Raw genomic sequence first — 20,536 nt, forward strand, 5'->3', positions numbered from 1 at the left:
GCTCTAGAAGAGGGAGACGTCAAACCAGTGAAAATGACACATGTTGTGTTAGATATACTTTATTACAATCTGAGGGAATTCATAATGTGATAAACCCCCCATCAGTGACTTGCACACTTCAGATGGGGGAATCGTATGGTGGGTGAATCGTATCTCAATAACGTTCAACAAAACCAAACGAAGAGACACTCTACAGAGCACAAGGTCAATGTCAGGAAAGACTGAAGACCGTCATGTATGGGGGAGACTAAGGTGACCCGAAGGCAAATGCCCCGTGGAATCCCAGACAGGCTCTGGAGCAGAGAAAGGACATCGGTGACAAAGCTGGTGACATCTGAGATCGTCCGTGGTGTGCCGGGTTGTACTCCTGCTAACGTCTTCATTCTGACCAACGCAGCCCAGTTATGGTGGATGTTAACATTAGGGGGATCTGGGTGGAGAGCGCATGGGAGCTCTCGGAATTATCCTTATAACTTCTAGAAGCCTCAAATGAGTTCTAAATAAAAAGGTTAAAAAATGGAGGGAGGGAAGAGGGCCAAAGTCAGAGAGATGTGACAACAGAAACAGAAGATCAGAAGGAGGTCAATGAGGGTATAGCTCAGGGATAGAGCATTTGACTGCAGAAGGAGCTCAGAAGATGCTACGTTGCTGGCTCTGAAGAGGGGGGAAGGGGGCCACAAGCCGAGGCATGCCCGTGCTTCTAGAATCTGGAGGAGGCAAGGAGATGGACTCTTCCCTAGGGCCTCCAGAAGGGCCACAACCCTGCCATCATTCGTATCTCCAAAAGCGGAACTGTGTTGTTTTAAGGGCCCACGCTTGTAGGAAATCATTACAGCAGCCACGGGAGACTCATGGGGACGGTAAGGAGGTTGCAGTGACGGTCGCCACCGCCAAGGAGCTCTCAGAAAGGGCGTGGCAGCGTTCCTGAAGCGGACTATACGTGTTAACTCAGTGACTGTTCAAACACCCCTCTTCAAACATCTAGCAGACGGACTATTATTGCTCCCATTTTAGGTAAAGAAACAGGCCCAGAGAGGTTAAGTAACTTGCCCGAGGTCACATAGTTGAATGGGGCAGAGTGGGACGCTCAGCCGGGCGGGTGATAACTGCACGCGTGTGTGGCCTCTGCCCTCACTGCCCGCTTCACCCTGTATGTCAGGGCTGAGCCCGTGTTAGGCCCTTTACACAGACGAGTAGGTTAACATCATAACTACCCTATAGGCTAGAAGGGAAAAAAGAGGCACAATGAGGTGAAGTCCTTGCCTGAGGTCAGAAGGACAAGGATGGGGAATGCTCTCCCATGATGCTGCTGCCTCCAGCTCCCCTCTCCTGCCCTCCTGTCCACACTCTGTGGGCTCCCAGCATGGGAATGGCGTCCTTGTCAGTTGTCCCGGCACCCCTGCATGCCAGAGGCCAAGGAATATCCCAGCCCCATTGTTCAGGCCAGGAAGCCACCCCCTCCCTTGATGGCCAGGGAAGGCGGTCTATGGGGGGAAAGTTCCTTCCCTGAGAGGTGAATGCCCAGGGAGCAGGCCCCTACTGGGCCCAGGCCAGAAGGCACAAGCTGGTCCTTTAATGGAGGAGCTGGGGTGGGGCCCAGTGCTAGGGGTTTCCTTATGAGAAACCCTTTCTTCCGGGTGGGGGTAGACTACCCCGAAGGGCTGCTGTTGTCAGGAACTGGGGTGGGGATAAGGGGCTCTTGTTGAAGGTCTGGCCTCCTCCTCTCTGGGCTGGGTCTTCTGCGATGTAAAGTGAGAGTGGGGTGGGGGCTCTCGGGGGGGCCTCTGACCCGGCAGGTGCGTGCTCCCCTGTTCATCCACAGAGACATAGTAAATGCTCACTGGGGCATCCACGCCAGGTCTGCTCCTGAAGGCGCGCAAGGCACCCCCTTACAGTGTGTTTGGAGGTGAGGAAGCGGAGGCACAGAGAGCTTCAGGAATGCCCGAGGTCACCCAAACGGAGCACGAGGCTGGGAGGTATGCCCGGGAATCAGACCGCAGGGGCGCCCAACACTCCCCGCCACACCCACAGTCCTGTCTCAGTGCTCATTCTCCCTTTCTCTCCTACCTGCTCCCTAACCCCCACCCCAGGCCCCAGCAGCAGAGTGGGGAGAGCTGGATCAGAGATTGGGGCTTGAGGAGTGAGGGTCTCCTTGCAGGAATTGAGGACGTGGATGTTGCTGAGCTCTACTCCCTCCAGGTCAGCTGCAAACCCTCCCCTCTGTGAGGGAAGGCTTCTGGGGAGGAGACGGCATCTCAGTGAAGGAGGAGTGAGTGTTAAGCCGGTAAGGGGAGGGGGATCCTGCGTTCTGGGCAGGAGGATCCCCAGGCCTGAAGAAACACAGGGATGCCTGGTGGCTCAGTCGGTTAAGTGTTCAGCTCAGGTCTTGATCTCAGGGTGGTGAGTTCAAGCCCTGCGTTGGGCTCTAGGCTGGGCATGGAGCCTACTGAAAACAAAACAAAACAAAACAAAACAAAAACCCACAAAGAATTGGAAGATCTGCCTGACTTTTTTACTTCCAGCTCCCAGGTGCATTTTATTAGGCTGCCTGGGCCTCTGCTGTCCTGGGGGGCCCCTCCAAATTTCCTCTGGCAGGGCTGTCTGTTCAACTGTGGGGGCCTTCTGATACCGGTCTTCCCCACTGAACTCAGGAGCCTGACTGCCCTGCTCAGATCTGGTCTTTGTCCCTTGCGGCTCTGTCACCTGGCCTGAGTGTCTCAGCCTTACTACTGTCATTGGTCTTACGGCTGAATGCTTCCAGCCAGGGTCACATCACACAAGGCTCATGGACTGAGTGTGTTCGGGCAGCACAACCAAGGGGCAGAGCGCCGTGTGGGGCAGGGCGGCAGGTGAGGTCGGGATGGTGGTGGTGGGGGCACTGGGTTGAGCAGTGGCTCCAAGGACCACCTGGGAATTGGCCAGGTCTGCAGCATTTTAGGGAGATGCCAGGAATCCAGACTTTTGTGAAATCTCCCACATTTTAAGGGAAGGCCAAATTCTAGAAAACGATGAAGGGTCCAGGAAAACGGGCCTGGAGGTGCTGCCCGATGTCACCACTCTCTCTCTCTCCCTTCTCACCTGCCCAAGCCTCGGATATGCAAATGAGCACCTTGATTTGCATAGAGCCGCTGAGCAGTAGATCTGCCCTTCCTCCTTTTTTTTTTTTTTTTAAAGATTTTATTTATTTGACAGACAGAGATCACAAGTAGGCAGAGAGGCAGGCAGAGAGAGAGGGAGGAAGCAGACTCCCTGCTGAGCTGCGGGGCTCCATCCCAGGACCCTGAGATCATGACCTGAGCGGAAGGCAGAGGCTTTAACCCACTGAGCCACCCAGGTGCCTCTCTGCCCTTCTTCCTGCTTGTCCCTTCCCTCCATGCCTTTGGGATGGAGTCGCCTTGTGGGAGGGGTGTTTTATCCGTTTTGTTCATCAAAGGATCTCCATGGCCTTGGCCTGCACCTAAGTGAATGAAGGAGGGAATGATTAGAGGGGCCCATAATAACGAGGTGCAGAGGAAGGACTGTGGGCTGGCTCAGTTGACTGCACGGTTCAACATCATCTCTTGCGACCTCTCTTTGTTCATCTGGAGAGTGGGCGCAGCACAGGCCCTTTCCATTGTGCCAGAAACGTGTTTGACTTACTGACCCAGTAATTCCATTCCAGCCAAGGAGATATCCCTAAATATGGAAAACAGAAAAGCTTCCTGTGCAAAGATCTCCCAAAATATATGATAGATGGTGCTGAAAAACTGGAAATCACAGAGCTGCCCAATAATAAAGGAATGCTAAGTAAACTATGGAACTTCCACCGGACAAAATACTGAGGCGGCCAATAAAACTGAGGTCAGACGAGAGGGAACAGAAAGGTGAGAGGGAAACTAGCCGGGGAGCGCCCACGCTCTAATGGCAGGTCCGAAAGGCAGGATACTACCGTTTTGTTTTTCTTTTTCCTTTTAATATACAGTATGATCTCAGCCATGTTTAAAAAAAGTCCCCAAACAAAAAACTATGGAAGGAAATACATCAAACCTTAACAATGATTGTCTCTGGGTGGCGGGGCTGTGGGTGGTGATTTTTCTTCCTTATTTTGACTTTTCTGCATTTTTCAGATTTTCGTAAGTGAACATGTATTGTTGCTCTTATAGTCAGGGGATAAAAAATGAGAAAGAATTAGAGTTTGGGGGTGGGAGCTGATGCTGTCTAAGATCGGCCCAGGTCTCTGGCAGGGAAGGTCAAACTTGCCTCCTGGGTATCAGGGAGGTTTCTGGGCTTGGAGTTGGCACCCCGAGCGTCAGAACCAGGGCCACCAGTGTGACCCTCGGCAAATCTCTCTGCCCTTTGGCACCTCAGTGGTGTTCCCCATCAAATAGGGCCCTGTCCCCTGTTTCACAGGGGCGGAGGGAGAACAGGGCAAGAACAAGGCCCTGTAAAGCCTTTGGGAATTCTCACTGAATGAACAGAAATGGTACCGTCCTTGTCAGTTCCTGGGAAGGCCAGTTCTGCTTTAAGATACCTTTGAAAATGTCAGCATTCTTGCCGGGGAGCCCCTGGGAATATTTTCAGCCCCCAGAGGTACAGATGTTCCTGACTCACTTTGGAAAGTAGAACTGGGGTGATTTCCAGAAATGTATCACCAAGTGGGAGAGAAGCACAGCTGGGGGTTAGAGGCCCCTAGGATCTGGTCCCAGCTCTTCCCCCATAGCTGGGTGACATTGGGCGAGTCACTCAGCCTTCCTGGCCTCAGTTTCCCCTGTGCCTTAGGCTCTGGACCCAGAGAATACTATAGTTCCTGACCTCTCTCTATTGAACCCAGACCTTCGAAGCAAGGACACTAGAGTCTGAGAAGCAGCCCCTATAGCCCGGGGTCCCCAGAAGCTCCCATGGGTGACCTGTGATCTCATTTCTTATAGTCTTTTCCCAGGGGAGTGGGGGGTTGGAAGGACATTTCCCAGCTGGTCTCTGGAAGCTCAGTCTGCCGTGACAGGATTGTCCTCAGTTTCCCTCAACATCCTCTGTTGCATTTGGCTCCTTAGAGGGTCCCCCAGTGGAGGGCAGGGTGGGGCTGCTTCCGGGCAGACAGTGTGTAACCAGACAGAGCACCTGATCACACAGAGCCTGCACCACACTCCCGGCTCTGGGGGTGACAGTCACCCTGTCCTGGTGCCACAAGGACCCTCAGAACCTCAGTATTGGACATTCCTGGCCTTCTGCTCTGACACATAGCGGCTGCATTCACACGAACCAATCATGTCCCCAGAACCAATCATGTCCCCTCGGAAGATGCAGATCGAGGACCGCAGACCTCATTATGATCTAATTAGCCTCAGGTTCCTGCGTGTCTGGTGCTCCCCCCAGACTAGGCTTCCCACAGAGTCCTTGCAGTCCAGCACTTACAGATGGGGGTTCTGAGGCTCAGAGAGGTTAAAAATCTCACCCAAGGTCATGCAGTAGGCTGGGGGTGGGGGGGCGGGGCCGGGATTTGAGCCCAGGCCGTCTGGCCAGAGTCCACACTTGTGACTGTGATGCTTTGAGATCATGCAGCCTCTTCCAGCTGCTGCTTTGCAAATGAGAGGCTCAGCACGGGTCAGTGACTTCCCAAGGTCACACAGCAAATTAGTGCAGAGCCCAGAACTGCTTCAGACCTCTGAACTTGGGGTAAGAGCTCTTTTGCGAGCGGGTTTGTCATTCCTGGCTCCTGGGCCCAGCGTGGTGTTCGCCACGCAGATCGGTGGATAATGGGCCCACTGGACCCAAATAACTCTCCATTCATTCGTCCATCCACTGTGATCCTTCCTGGTGCCAAGCCCTATGCCTGGCCATGGGGTGATAGCGATGAGCAAGACCCATCTGCTGCTCATAACCCAGGGACTTCCAGGAGGAGGTGACAGCTGAGATTTGGTCAGAGGCAGGAGGGAAGAAAGGGGGTTCTGGGACGGCTGATGCATTCGGGGAAACCCCGTGGCTTCTGGGAGGTTGGCGAAGGGGAAGGGGAGGAGGCTGCTAGGGTCTGACACTGCCGGGCCGGAGGGTGGGTGACGGGGGAAGGCAGCTGGGGAGTCCAAAGGGGGTCAGCCACTGACCCAGAGTCCAGGCCAGGAGTCTGAGGCCCACCCGCTGGGAGGGAGTGCAGGAAGGGGACGTCCAGTTTAGGGAAAGGATGTGGCTCCTGACTTCCTGGGTCACAACTAGAAGGGGAAGTAGGGGTTGGGGCTGGGCTGGGTGGGGCTAAGGTCACAAGGCAGGAGGGGTGGTGTAGAGCAGCATCCCAGCTGTGGCCTGGGGGCAGCTCTGCAAAGTGCTAGTCCCTCAGAGGGGGGAAGGGGGAGAAGGAAGAGAAGGAAGAAGATGTAGCCTCTGGGGTTCTCTGACCACATCTCCCTGCTCTGTTCCTCACTCACTTCCTCACTGGCCTTGCTGTTTCTCCAATATACCCAGTTCATTTCTGCCACAGGGCCTTTGTGCCGGCTCCTCCCTCTACCTGATGTGGCTCTCTTCTTTTAATCATTTACCTCTTCAAATGGCAGACCCCAGAGAAGTCTCCTGAGGCTTCTAAACCACACTGAACCCTCCCTGTCCATCTTCCTGTCCCCAACACCACTTGAATGTTCATTATTGCCCGTCACCGTGTGCCATTTCATGCCCACTTGCTTACTTGTTCACCGTCTGTCCCCATCTCAGGACATAAGCTCAAGAGATTGGGGGCTTGGTGGATCTGGTTCATCACTGAATCCCAGCTCCTGTGGACAGTGCCTGGCACCCAGTGGGCCCCCAATAGCATGGCACTGAGCACTCACTATGTACTAGACACAGCTCTATGGGCAGTAACTTACTTAATTCTGGAAACCCTGTGGGAAAGGGCCAATCCTGGGTTGGTGAGGCCTGAAGCTGAATTAATCTTGGGACCTTTAAGGAAATACATATGCTTAAGAATATAAAATAGGGATTTTACACGTGCCTTGGAATGGCTATGCGCGTGAGCAGGGCTGGGGCTTCAAGTTAAAATACTGCAAGGTTTGGATGTTATAAATCATCTGTTGAATATGTGAATGACCGATTCACTTTCAACAAATGATTTACCTTCTCGGGGTCTCAGTTTCCCCCATTTGGAGCATGAAGATATACCCTGAACAGGCTGGAGAGCAGCCCGTTTTGAGAGGCCCCTTCTCTCACCCATCAGGGGTTTTATTGGACTGGAATCATTCATTCACTCATTCATTCATTCATTCAAGAGACATCTGAAGCTCTACTACGGGCCAGGCCCTGGGCACAGAACTGTCAAAACAGCACGTCTGTTAGGAGGAAGCTCGCCTGACAATGGAAGACCGCAGCCCGGTGACAGTTAGTTGAGATACAATGGTTGAGATACAATGGGTCATCAACATCAGGAGCCAGGAGAACCAGTGGAGAAAAATAAAGCAGGAAGAGGATGAGGGAGTCTGGGGGCCACGGAGTTGGGTGGGGGGAAGCCTCACTGAATCGGTGACATTTGAGCTGGATGCCAAGGGGAGCCAGGGTGAGTTAGGCAGGTGTGCAGGGAAAAGAAATCTGAGGCAGAAGGAACAGCATTGGTTAAGGTAAGAGCCAGCTGAGTTTGAGCACCAGCTAGAGGCACCGTGAGAGCAGAGTGGAGGCAGCTGAGCTCAGAGAGGCCTGGGGCAGATCGTGGAGGGCCTGTGGGTTGCTGTCAGGACTTGGGGGAGACGGGAGCCCCTGGAGGGTTTGAACAGAGGCATCTCTGTTACACAGTCCTCGCTCTGGCTGCTGTGCAGAGACGAACCACAATTCAAGGGCCGAAGGAGGGAGATGGGTCAGGAGGCCACTGCAGGCGTCTAGGCAAGAGATCACGGCCGCCCAGAGTAGGGTCGGGGGTGGACGTGCGAGATCCTGGATTATTCTGAGATTATTCTGAATATCGGTCCAGCAGGATTTGCAATGGGTTATGTTCCCGTGAACTACCATGGTCTAACCAACAAGCCCCAAAGCATCTTAAAACGATCAGAACCATTTTGTTATTTCTCATAGTTTCTGCACCTCAGGAATTCGGGACAGGCCCGGCTTGGTGGTCTGGCCTGGGGTCTCGCGTGCAGCTACAGTCAGGGACTGGAGCTGGGATGGCAGGGTGGAAGCAGCATCTGCGCGCTGGGCGTCAGTCCCCTCCTCCGGTCCAGCCGCGGCCTCTCTGTTGGGGCTGCGTGGGCTCATTGGGCTTCCTCCCAGCATGGTGGCCCAGAGCCCTCAGGCAGGGTCCCCAGAGAACCAAGCGGAAGCTACGCTGCCTTTTCTGACCTAGCTCAGAAACCATAAAGCATCCCTTTTGCAAATTCAAGTCTATCCAGATTCAAGAAGAGGAACACGGGATGAGCATCGTCAGGGCACCGTTAAGAGTATGTAGGATGGGAGAGACCGCTGTGGTTCTCTCTGGAAAACACAACCTGTCGCAGACAGCAGAGGCAGGATCCGGTGCTGCCACTGGGTGACGTGACCAAAGTGCTCTGCCTCTTCACGCCTCCGCTTCCTCAATTGTAAGGGGGTGTGGGTACCAGAGACAATCCAAGGTTGGGATTCCACACGAACCGTGCCTCCCCCAGGGATGTGCTCGGCGACCGTGGGCTTCTCCTGCCCACGTCTCACCGGCCACATAGGCTCCACTCTGCAGCGCAGGGAGGCTCCGGTCCATGGAGACAACGGAAGCAGACGCTGAGCGGCTGGGCCTCGGGGTGTCTGTTGACCCCACGCCACCTGTCTGGGCCTGGACCACCCTCCTCGCATGTGCTCCTGTGCACGTGCATGTGTAGGGTGTGCTCGTGTATGCACACCCATGTGCTCAGTGCTTAGGAGGGCGTCCCTCTCCCAGCCCAGCTGTGGGGGCATCTCAGCCTCTAGCCGGCTGCTCCAGCGGGAAAACTTGCCTCGTCTGCCGTGGCCAGACACTCATCTGGTCCTGAAAATTCCTCTCAAAGCCAGTTCTCAGGGTCGCCCCCCTTGACCTTTCTTGGGCCAGCACTGTCATGGTCGCTGCCTCCAGCTGACTGGGTCCCTCCATCCTCCTTGGGCCTCTTCTCCAGGGCCCATGTGGGCGCAGAGCCCTCCCAGGTACAGGCATGGAATTCTAGAAGGGGCGACACCGTGGAGCTAGAAGTCAGGTCAGTGATGGCCAGGGCCAGCGCCAGGTGCATGAAGGAATGTTTGGGGTGGAGAACACGCCCCGTGTCCCCTCCGGGTGGGGAGTGACACGACTATATCTGTTCAAGTTTTGACACCTGCTGACTTTTCCACCCTGCTAAGCCAACAACAGCAAAACCTTCCCAGGGTCCTTATCTGTCTGAGCGCTTGTCGAGCCCCTGCGGTGTGGCCGGCACTGTTCTGGACACGGGGCACAAAGCGGGGGTCGAGGCAGAGGAGATCCCCATTTTCATGGGGGGGGCGCCGGTTGGGGGCAGATGAGTTAGAACTACAGGGGACATTACAAGCAGCAATGCGAGGGGGGAATCAAAGCGGCCCAGGAACCAGGAAGGACCAAGCTCATTGCGAGGCCTTCAGCGACCTGTCCCCTCTCCACCGCCCTCTCCCAGAGGTCTCCCTTTCAGACTGTTCCCCAGCAGCCCCAGTGGGGCCAGGCTCTGGGAGACGGGGGCCTGATGGCTGGTGCTTCCTGTCTCACCAGCAGAGTACAGTGGGATGGGACACGTGCCCCGGTGCTCCCACCTCAATGGCAGGACGAGGGGACATAAGGCGTTTCAAGTCCTCACGAGCACGCCCTCGGCACACACATGCTCCATGCTCCAGTGTACACATTGTCCTTGGTCGCTGGTGCACACACTCGAACACGGGGCTCTGGCCTGCGTGTAAGTCCACACCCCGACTCGAACACGGGGCTCTGGCCTGCGTGTAAGTCCACACCCCGACTTTGGTGTCTGTTCTCTTTCGATCCCGTTCGAGGGCTTCCACCTTCTTCGGGAGCACGCTCTCTGGGCAAACACAGGTGGGCACACGCGCACGCAGACCTCCTGGCTCTGCTGCACACGTGGTTAGTGCGGCTGCTCGCTGCAGGCTTACTTGCCACATGTTCTGTCTCTGTCTCCCCCACAGCCCTGCGAGGTGGGCACCATCGTGACCACATCTCACAGATGGGGACACAGAGGTGCTAAGGGGCATTAGCTATCTTTCCCCAAAACTGCAGTGACAGTAGAGAGCCGGGATCTGAAGCCAGGCCGGCTGGCTCTGGGCTCTGGTGTTTGCGGCTCTCCATGGAGATCACCAGGTGTTGGGGACACCTGTCTGCAGTGTCTCCTGCTCTTGGGGAGGCCCCATGCCCCAGGTGTGCCTAGCACCTCAGAGCTGACCCAGCTCTCTCCCCTCCTGAGATGCGATAGTGATGGGTCTCGCTCAAGGTCACACAGGGGTTGATGGCAGAACCCGGATTAGATCTCGTATCTGTGACTCCCGGTCTCCCCATCTTGCCCTGCTCTCCAGGGATATTGAGCTGCTGGTCACTGCCCCCCTGCTGCATAGACTCAGGAATTTTCTGGAGAGCTGTGAACAAGGGGGAGGTGTGAGGAGGCAAGAGTGCCTCACTGTGCCGGGCGAGGAGCCTTTCTGAGGAGGTAGAATAGCCAACCTAGTTTTGGAGGGGTTAAGAGGAAGGAGGGGCAGTCTGAGGGGCCCGGTGTTCTGGGACTGGCCCCTGCAGGGGGCTGAGGACAGCAGGCGTGCCTCATCCGTGCCTGTCCCAGCCAGAGGACAGGGATCCTAGCATCCAGACCTGCCCGCACAACCCCAGGGAGAGCAGGGTCAAGGCCAGGGATGAGGGAAACCTAAGCAGGGTACCTGTCTGGAGATGAGGAATGTCGGCCCAGGAAGTGTGGCTCCCAGCCCATCCTCTCGAGCTCCCCGTCCTCTGTAGAAGGCTGTGCACGGCCAGGCATTGTTCGCGGGTTTAAAAATAAAGGCATCTTGGCCTGGGCCCTGCTGGCAGAGCAGGGGAGGGGGTGGCCCTGCCCCAGGCCTGAAGGGCATCTGGCTGGAAAAGGAGGCCTCACCCAGCTCCACCACCAGCATAGCTGGGAGTGGGGGGGTGGTCCCCAGAGAATTGCCAGCTCCTCAGCTTCTGTGATGAGACGCAGGCAGAGGGTACCTGGTGCTGTCCTGTCTTCACTTCGGCCACTCAGGGCTGCCCATCACACTTACCAGAAGATTCCAACAACCTGGGGCCCCTGGGGAGATCCAAGTCTCCTCCCAGCACCCTCTCTGCCCCACCGGCTGATAATACTGACAATAATAGTTGTGTCCCAACAGCCCTGGTGGGGAAGGGACTGTTACTACCATTAATCAAACGAGAAAAGCGAGGCTCAGAGAGGTTTAGTCACTTGCCCAAGGCCACACAGCTGGCCAGTGGAGGAGTCAGGGCTCAAACCCAGATCTGACTCCTGAGTCAGGGTCCTAACCAGGTGCCTCACTGTCCCTCGCCACTCCAGGGCTCCACCTCCTCCCAGGCTCCTGTTCCAGGCCCCCATCCTGGGCAGCAGAAGCAAGAAGCAGTCTACTTCTCCCAGGCGGTCAGGGAGGGAGGCAACCGACAGACGAGGAGCGCTGGGGTGTGCCAGGGCCTGGGTTGGGGGCGGGCTTGGTGTTTCCTTATTCAATTCTTTTTTTTTTTTTTTAAAGATTTTATTTATTTATTTGACAGACAGAGATCACAAGTAGGCAGAGAGGCAGGCAGAGAGAGAGAGAGGAGGAAGCAGGCTCTCTGCCGAGCAGAGAGCCCGATGCAGGGCCCGATCCCAGGACCCTGGGATCATGACCTGAGCCGAAGGCAGAGGCCCTAACCCAGGCACCCCTCCTTATTCAATGCTTACACTAAGCCCTTGCATAGGAGGAACGTCCCCATTTTGTAGATTAAGAAACTGAGGCCCAGGGATGCAGTCATGGTCGAGATGGGATTTGAACTTGGGTCAGCCTCAGTCCAAAACATTTTTCCTCACACTCAGTGTCTGAAGGGTTAATAGGAATCTCCAGCACAGAGCCCCACCTCCCCCCACCCCCAGCAGAGCTCCAGTATAAACCAGGAGGCACTGAGGGTTTGAGGAGCTGGAGGGAAGAGCCTGATGGGGGCGGGGGTGGGGGGGGTGTGCTGCTGCCAGGGAACCACCTCCCCCCTCCTGGAGAGATGGTCAGTAGCTACTACAGGCCCATAGTCCAGGGTGCCCCCCACCTCAGATGGGACTGGCAGGGCCCTGCCCTTCCCAGATGGCTCACGGCTGCCAGCCTCCCCATTCCAGACAAGATCCGGTGACCCCCCCCCCGTCTGCCCCCCAGGCCTCTGGTGAGGTTGGCACTCTGGTGCTGGCTCCGGAGAGCGACATTCCAGAGGCCCCCCGCAACTCCCTGCCAACCTCAGATTCTTGGCAGAACCGGGGGGCGGGCGGGTTGCGGTCAGGGAGGATTGTGGGAGGGGCCGGAGTCAGAACACCTGTCCATAGGAGGTGAGAGGAACCAGGCCAGAGACAGGCTGTTATCCCCAGAGACAGGGCAGACCCCCCCAACAGAAACACGGCAGACCCCCCGCCTCCGGCCACTTCCCAGGGACTGTGCATCTCTGGCCTGCACACCACCCTGAGGGCAGCATCTCAGACACGGCTTTCTTGAAAAGGCACATCCTTTTCACGTGGTAAAGTTCCTCTTCCTACCTTCTATAAAAGGATTTCCAGGCAGAGTTGCCACTCGCTGTGTGACCTCGGGCAGACATGTGCCCTCTCTGGGCCTCAGAGACTCATGAGAGGGCTGAAGTGGGACAATCTTGAAGGTGCCCTCCAGCAAACAGTGTTTATTATCCCAAGGTGCTATGACTTTAGTCTCTCCCTGGGCTCCCTGCGGGTCCCTCTCCACAGAGCAGCCAACAGATCCTCTAAAATCTGAGGGAGGTTGGGACTCTCCTGCTTGTCCCCCCAGGGAGGGCACCACCTCCTCTCGCTCAGGGAATGCTACCCTGGCTTCTTCCCCATCTGGCCCCTGCCACCTCCTGACGCCCGTTCCTGCCCCTCTGTCCTGGGAGTGGACTCCTGACCTCCAGACTGCCCCCAAACCAGACACATTCCTTCTCTCCTTGGAGTCTGCCCTTGCCCCTCCTCTGGCCTGGAGGGCTCAGCCACACGGAACCCTTCGAATAGTTCTTTGCGGCCATCCAAGTCTCAGCTCAAATGTCACCTCTCTGGGAGAGGCCTCTCCTGACCCTCTCTCTAAATCAGGGCCAGCCACGCCACCCCACCCCGGTGTCGTGATCCCATCTCTCTGATTTATGTCCTTCATAACATGTGTCAGAACGAAAGCGATCTTGGTCATTGACTGTTTGCTCACTTGCTGACTATCTTTGTCCTTGGCGCGGTCCACCCTGGGAGGGCAGGCCCCGCTCTGTCCCCAGCACTGGGCCAGACATGCAGCTCGGACTCAGCCTGTCTGTTCTCAGTGGCCGACTAGAGACCTCGTGCACCTTCCTACACGCCCCAGGCCCCGGGTTCCTCACTCTGTGCTCTTCCCTGGGAGCTGGCCCACCCCTGCCTCTGCGGCTTCCCCGAACCCAGGCCGGTGCTGAAGTTCTCAGGGACTCAGCTCAGGGCCCAGCGGCCCGAGGGGCAGGGTAGGCAGCGGGGAAGACCCACGGCCCTGAATCCCGGGCCGCCCACTCCCCAAGAGCAGGAGTTTGGCCTTGGACCTGGAAACCCCCTGGGTCCTGCTGCTGGGCAGGCAGTTCCGGGGTGACCTCATCGCCTTGAAAGGAGGGCAGCAGGGGCAGGAAGCCGAGAACGCATCAGATGGGCTAAATTTAGAGCGTTTGATTCAGCTCAGGCGGGACAATATTCCTGGAGTCCCCATTGTTCGTGAGGGGCCAGAGGGCAGGCTGTCCGTTGAATGGCTGGGTCTGAGCCATGCCAGGCTGTCTGGGCAAGGCGAGGTGGGGGGGGGGAGGTGGTAGGGTGATGGGGGGGGTGACCCACTCCTTGCTGGGGGAGAAGCCACGTCAAGGGTCCCGGGGCAGAGCCTGGTGGAGTGGGTGCCAGCTCTGGGGGCTCTGCCCTTGGGATTAAGGCCCAAGGTGGGAAGGAGGATGCCTTCGAGGTAGAGAATGGGGCTCTGGGCGGTTACTGCTCAGCTGTGTGACCCTCACAATGGCCAAGACAGCCATTAGTTCCCCTCCCTATTCTACCATTTTACAGGCCAGGAGCCTGAGGCTCAGACCCAGCAAACTGAGCCACCCCTGGGCCACACAGACGCCCCGTGTCCTATGCCCAGCCCCGGGTGGCAGTCAGCTGTGCCGGAGCCCTGCACCCTCCCAACCAGGACAGGTGCTACGGGCCCTCACCCTGGCAAAGCCTTCTCCCTGCAAGGCCAGGCAGCTGCAGGGGGACACGAGAGGAGGGTGGCTCCGCCCAGGCAGGCTCCAGAACCCGTTGCCATGGCAACCCCGGGGTCCAAGCCTGCCCTGTTCTGGAGGCGAGCCCGAAGCCGAGGGTTTCCCTGGGCGAGTGGGCAGGGGCTGGAGGGGGCTTCTGACCCTTGCCTGCCAGAGCCCAAGACTGGGTCAGCAGCCTTGCGCAGCTGCCTGCGCTAGGCCAGCGCTCCTCGACGGTGTCCTGTTTCTACACCCACACCTCGGGCCCACATCGGGGCCAGGCAGCCAAAAGAGGGTGGGGATCGTCCTAGATCCAAGGCCTTCTCCCCGGATGGAGAAGAAATTGCTTCCCCCACCTCGCAGGCTTCGGGTCCTTCCTGCAAATTCCACTGGGGCCCAGGGAACTCCTTGGGCCACCTGTCCTTGGACATGGGGGCAGGGACTAGACGTTGCCATGGACCCAACCTTCCCACTGACCTGTGACAGGCACGAGGAGAGGACCAAGGATGCTCACTGTGGGCCCAGCCCTCTTTCCTCTTCGCGGCTCAGGGAGGGCCTTGGCAACGAAGCCCAGGTCCCCCCCTCCCGCCCCCCCCTCCCGCCTACAGTTCCAGGTGAGTAACCAGAGCGTCTGAGCCCGGATGAGGCTTGTCTCACACCATACATGGGGCTCTAGCTCCGCCTGTCCTCCTGGGCCCTGCCTGCTGCCAGGGCCCGGGCTCCAGACCCCCACTCCCTGGAGCCCCACTGCCCTGCCCCGGGCGGTGGCCCAAGGCTGTTCGCTGCTCCTCTTGATTTCACATCATGACTCATGTTATCATGTTCTCAGGAGCTGAGTAACCACCTGAGTTATTTATACCCTGGCTTAGCAGGCTTCCTTCCCTCCTCCCAGAACTCAGGCAGGGAGGACTGGGAGGGGGTGGGGAGGAATCTCGGAGCGGGGGGGATGTGGACTGGGAGAAGGCAGCTGAGCACCCCCCGTATCACCTCCCCTGGGGTACCACCCCCGTAAAACACCCAAAAATAACCATGACTATCCCAGCACAACAGGATGGGCCTGGATCTATGGCATCGATATATAGGTATTATGATGGTTTGGGGAGGGGGGAATTCCTTTCCCGAGCGAGTCACCCGTCTGGAAAAATAAAGAAGGAAAAAGCTGAAATTTTTTCCTTCCATCAAAACAGGAAGGAGCTGGGGGAGGTAGGGGGGGTGGATGGGGAGATGACGGGTGGAGGCTGAGATGCATCCTCTCCCCTGTGGTGGTCTTCAGGGAGGGGAGGCCCTGGGCAGCTGCACGCAGGGCCCCCTGGCCCTCGGCTGGACCTGGGTGCCCCTGCTGTGGGTATCCCTGGCCGCCCAGGGACGTTTTCGTCCCCTCCCTCCCAGGCCTGTGTACGTTCACGGACACACACAGATGCCCACGTGCGCACAGACCCACGTCCTTCCTCCTCCTCCCCCATCACCATCCCTCTCATACGCACATCGCACAGACACACTCGCTCACCCCCACGTGCCACCACCAGATCCCACAGGAGAAAAGATCTCACCCTGGGTGGGCGGGACTTGGGAGGTCTGCCTTCCTGACTTACTTGTTTTTCCCTCCCCTGGAGCACTGCTCTGGGAGTCCTACAACTTAAGTTCCCTCTGACTTTGCTCCAACAATGGCCAGCAGGACGACCTTAGGGAGGTCACGGTTCCTCTCTGGAGCCTCAGTTTCTCATCTGTAATAGGGGTCATTCCCGTGCTGCTTTCCTCGGGGGCCAACAGTGGGAATGGTCTCATTTGAGCTAGGGAGAGCCAGAGTTCCCCTTCCTGAGAGCCCTCTGTGTGCTAAGATCTACAATCAGTCGCTAGATTAATCCTGTCACCCAATGTGCTAGTTCCAGAATTATCCTCAGCTACAGCCCAGAGGGCAGGGACTCACCCAGGGTTACACCGCTGGGGTGTGGTGGGGGTTGGTTTTGAACTCTGGGCTCCTCCAAGGAAGAATGAAGGAGGTGCCGTCAGAGCCCCAAGGAAGAGGAGGAAGAGGAAGGGGAGGAGGTGGAGGGGGGGAGCAGGAGGTGGATGAGGGAGATCTCGCTTCTCTGGCCTCGTGCTCCCACCTGGGACCACTGATGACAATGCCGTGTCCTCAGGGGGGACGTGCCCTGGTGGTCAGGTGACGCATCTGTGCCCAACGAGCGTTACGCCCGCTGTGGTGGTGGTTTCCATTAAGACGGTTAGTCACTCCCACTGGGCTGCCCTGTTTGCTTATTGACTTATGTAAGCACCGCCTGAAGGTGTTTGTACAGTTCCCCGTCTTTCTGTCTGTCTGCCACCTGCCTGCCCCAGCCTGTATGCTCCTCAAGGGTAGGGGGCTCCAGAGAGGTGAGTTGGCAACGTAACACCCGATCCTTCATGAGGACAAGTCTGGGGTACCGGGCAGGGCCTGTCTGCACAAGCTGCCCACAATCAGATTGTGTTGGGACCCCATTTTACAGATGAGGACGCTGGGGTCCTGGAGTTTGCTTCTTCCAGCTCCACACTGGACAGCCCAGGACGGCCACTCAGGGAATCGTACCTCCGAAGCTTTTGGCACTGGTTGAAATCTGGCTTGGTGACCCCCTGATTGTGTGAATCAGGGAGGGCATGTGATCTCCCAGGACTCAGTTTTCTTGTCTATAAAATGGGGATAAAATACTTTGTTCTCTCTGGATCGCTGGGTGCTCAAGGAGGTCGACGTATTCATTCGGTCCACATGAAATCACGCTGCTTGACCATTTTTGACCTTCCCTTTAGATTAGGGCTTCTCAAACTGCTGTGCCCATGGATCCCTGAGAGTCTTCTTAAAATGCAGATGCTGAGCTGACAGGTCTGGGGAGGGCCCAGCGTGGTGCACTCCTGACAAGCCTCCAGGGGCGGCAGCAGCTGGTCAGGGGACCACACTCTGCGGAGCAATGGTGGGGGTCTGGACAACGATTGAAAGGGAGTGGCTGAGCTGTAGGCTGAGCAACTGTGCACCAGGCCCTGGGCGGGTGCCACGGGTGCCCATCCCCACATCTGGTCTCTCAGCAACTGCGCAAGGCAAATGTAGTGATCCCAGTTCGCCGCTGAAGAAAGTGAGGCTCAGAGAGGTCAGTGTCCTGCCCAAAGACACACAGCCAGTAACTGGCACAGCAGGGTCTCCGAGCCAGGCCTGCAGGGCTTACCCACCAAGGGCCTTGTCCATGGATCCAAACCCCCGCGCAGGTTCACAGTCCCTGCCCTGGAGAAGCTCGCAGGTCTTCGAGCGGGGTAGGGTGGTGAGTGGGGTCCTAAGATACATCCAGGACTCAGAAGCCTCTTCAAGGAGCCTCTTGGTAGTGGCAAGAAGGGACAACTTGCTACTTCTGGTAACTCACTCCAGGGAAAGCTCCCCAGCAGGCAGGCAGGACTGGTGAGGAAGTGGGCAAGATGTGGTTGGAGAAGAGAGTGAAGGCTGAACTGAGAGGGGCATCATCACAAGTAAAAGTATGGTCTGGGGTAAAAATTAGCCATCCACTCTTCCTTGTGAACTCCAGCTTCATCCAGAACCTTCTCTCATATCCATCTGTTTCCCTCCCTCTCTCACTGACCACCCTTCCAGACTCACCACCCTGGAGACCTTGCCCCCCACTCCCTACCAGCAGGAGAGGGCTGGGGGTCCCTGCCGTTGGCAAAACTGTTGCTCATTTCTGTCCCTGACTCACTGTGTGATCTTGGGCAAGTCACGTGTTGTCTCTGAATCTCAGGTATCCCCTCCGAACAGCCTTGGCTTGTACAGCAGGGACGGGGGCTTGAACATCGATGTTGTGTCAGACTTTCTCCCCAAGGAGGGCTTCCTAATAGCAGTGGGAGGAGATGGGGACTCTGGTGAGGAAAAGGAGTGAGGAGGGCAATGACCATCCATTACTTGCCATCCGTGTCTCCTTTCTAGCAGCCTCCCCTGTCCAGCATTAGCCCACCGTGGTGTGGCACCACACATGGCAGAGAAAGGAGGCTCCTTTGGCCAGGGGTCCAGCCCAGGGCCCACCAGAGGACCTTCCCCATGTGGGGGTGGAGCGAAGGCAAAACCAGTGGGTGAGGGCGGGCAGTGTCCAGGTGGGCTGGGCAGCTGTGTTTCATCTTTGACCGGCCTGGCAGGGACAGATGTTCAGAGGATGATGCTGGCACCAGGCTGCCCAGGTTCAAGTTCCAGCTCGGCAGGTTGTGAAGCTTAACTGGGTGAATATACCTAAAAACCTGGGCTCATCTGCTCTCAGGAATATTGAGGACGAATCTGTGACTTTGTCACTGTGATCAGCTTCCCATCCTTCAGACAGGTCCGTTGTGTTTCCTGCGGTTACAAATATCTTCCTCTGGAGAGCTGGGGAGGGTCTGTGGGCTGCTGTAGCCCCACCAAGAGAGGCTGCCTGCTACCTGCCGGCCCTTCTCTCCCTCGTGCATCATCCCAGTCGAATCTTCAGAGCACGGGCGGCAAGGACATCCTGATTTGGAAAGGACCAGCTAACCCAGATCTAGCACACAACTTCCCATTTGTGGGGCCACAAATGGCTCCCCGCCCTGAGGTTGTGGGCAGGTCTTGGGGGCCCGCTGCCTCCAGCCCTGCTCAGTTTCCTCCGTGTAGCTCACTTAATTTGTTGAATTTTCTGCATGGAAAGTGACATGAAACGCTGGACGGCTCCAATCCAGGCCCCACAGCAGGCATGATGTAATGGGGAGACGGGAGAAGTCTGGGCTTTGGCATCAGGGCTCTGGATTCAAATCTTGACACTGCCGCTTCCTTGCTGGGTGATGCTGGGCCAGCGAATGTCCCTCTCTGAGCCTCAGTGCCCCCTCCCCCAGGGATGAAGAAGATAAGAGCACCAGCCCTCCAGGAAGTGGCTTGTTCCTTTGCTGGTAGAATGGTGACAGTTGCTATGCTCTCCTCAGGCAGAGCGCTTGGTTCAGGGCGAATGCTCTGTAGGGGACCGCATCCTGGTTACCAGAGGCCCAGCCTGGGAGCAGCCAGGGGTTAGGGGTGCCCAACACCAGCTCCGAGGCGGAGTCATCTCCCAGCATGTTGGGGGGGTGGGGGGACTTTGCTCCATTTCCAGCCAGCTTTCAGGACAGGTAGATCTGAGCTGTCCCGTCCAAACATCCTCTTCCTTGTCTGGAGACTAGAGGAGCTAAAAATGCATAACTCTGCCCCAGCAAAACAAACACCGAGCTTCCCTTGCCTTTGTATACAGGACATGAGGCCCAAGGCAGCAGAGGCAGTGTGGTGGGCTCCCCCAGGCTGCCCTCGGCCTTGGGGGGAGGGATCTGTCTGTCTGCCTTCCTGGGGTTCTCTCCTGCCTCCTGGGTCCTCACATCCATAATGGCCAGAGCCTCACCAGTGTGTGGGCGTCTCCAACAGAAGTGGTGGGGGGCTCATTGTGAGGCCCCCCCCCTCCAGGTGATGTGACCAGTAGCTCCCCCGGCCTTGGGCTCCGCCCCAAGCCCTGTCTCCCGAGCTCACAGGTGGGTGTGTGCGCGTGCGCATATGCCTGCGGCTGGAGGGCTGAAGCCGTAACAAGGATCAGCCCAGCACCAGCAACTGACATGTGTGCAGCGCACCCGCCGTGCTTTCAACACTGAGGATGCGTTAACCCCGTGAGGTGATCACTACTGTTATCCACATTATATAGATGAGAAAGCCGAGGCTCAGAAAGGTGAAGTTCAAGGTCATGGGCTAGTAAATGGCAGAGCAGGCTTTGAACCCCTGCTGTCTTTGCTGGGAAGCCTCCGTTCCTGACGCACGAAAGGAGCACCAACGCAGAAGTCGCTCCCTTCCTGGGGTTGGGTGAAGCAGGCTGGGGCCCGGAGGCAGGGGCAGGGCAGGGAGGGGTGAGGGGCCAGTTGACTGCAGCTGCCTGGTGTGGGGGTAGATGCCTGCTTTGCCATCATACAGCCTCAGGCTGGGGCCTTGGGCCATTTGTGGCTTCGCCTTGGACTGTCCCCAATTTGGTGCCTGACCTCCTCCCTGCCCCCCATCAAGCTGGAAAAAGCAAACATGCCTGGCATGGGGCCTGCTAGGCCTCTCTCAGGAGAACGGGGATACCCACTCTGGACTTGAGGGCCGAAGGCTGCCCCCCCGGGATGGAAGCCAGCTCCTTCCTTGGCCCTGAG

Source organism: Enhydra lutris, unplaced genomic scaffold (genome assembly GCF_002288905.1).
Source record: "Enhydra lutris kenyoni isolate GAN:26980312 unplaced genomic scaffold, ASM228890v2 scaffoldscaffold55, whole genome shotgun sequence".
Classification (NCBI taxonomy): Eukaryota; Metazoa; Chordata; class Mammalia; order Carnivora; family Mustelidae; genus Enhydra; species Enhydra lutris.